This window comes from Octopus bimaculoides, chromosome 2 (assembly GCF_001194135.2).
Source record: "Octopus bimaculoides isolate UCB-OBI-ISO-001 chromosome 2, ASM119413v2, whole genome shotgun sequence".
In the NCBI taxonomy this organism is placed as follows: Eukaryota; Metazoa; Mollusca; class Cephalopoda; order Octopoda; family Octopodidae; genus Octopus; species Octopus bimaculoides.
The window spans coordinates 126,100,996-126,101,872 of NC_068982.1; positions in this window are offsets into that span (position 1 = coordinate 126,100,996).

An 877-nucleotide genomic window follows, 5' to 3' on the forward strand; every position below is an offset into this window, starting at 1 on the left:
TCTCAGAGTGGTTGGCGTTAGGAAAGGCATCCAGCTGTAGAAACTCTGCCAGATCAGATTGGAGCCTAGTGCAGCCATCCGGTTCATCAGTCCTCAGTCAAATCGTCCAACCCATGCTAGCATGGAAAGCGGACGTTAAACTATGATGATGATGATGATGAATGTGAATAAATAAGTATTACATTAAACAAAGAAATCTGAATGCTGAAGGGTTAAATATATGGCAACCTAAAAATGGCCCCTCTGATAATTACACCTGGCTTTTGACAACCCAGTCTATTTACCTTCAGAATTAATCTTTCATCAAAGCATTGCTAAGTCTTTAAACTTTTGTTGCCCCTGAGACCCTGTATACTGATGTCATTTCAAACATATTTCTCTGCCTGATTCTCATAAACATATTGTTTGTAATTCAGAATACTTCATGTGTCCTCACAGCACAGAACATTAGCAAACCTCCTCTATTTTTTACTCTCTTCTACCTCCGATTCTTTATCTAAACAAGCATCGTCTAGTAACATATTTCTCTGCCTGATTCTCATAAATTTAGAAAGTTTATTTCATAATCTTCTATTAGTGAGGTGTTCTGTCCAGGACCCATTCAAAATGGTAGGAAGTGTGCACATGGTTAGTATCCTGATGGAAGAGTCATAAAGCAGCACAAATCCAGCAGTTTCAAAATGAAGTTTCTTTTCAGATTCTTCGAAACCTTAATTTTCCATATTGTGTTGAAACTTTGAAGTGCTGCCCAAGCTTTGCTGATCTGTAAATTAATATCTGACTCACTAGATACAATATTGCTCCTGAGGTTTGTGCAAGGATTTGCTGGGTTTATGATATGGAAAGCCTGGAAGAGTTCAGTAAAATTTAATATGAT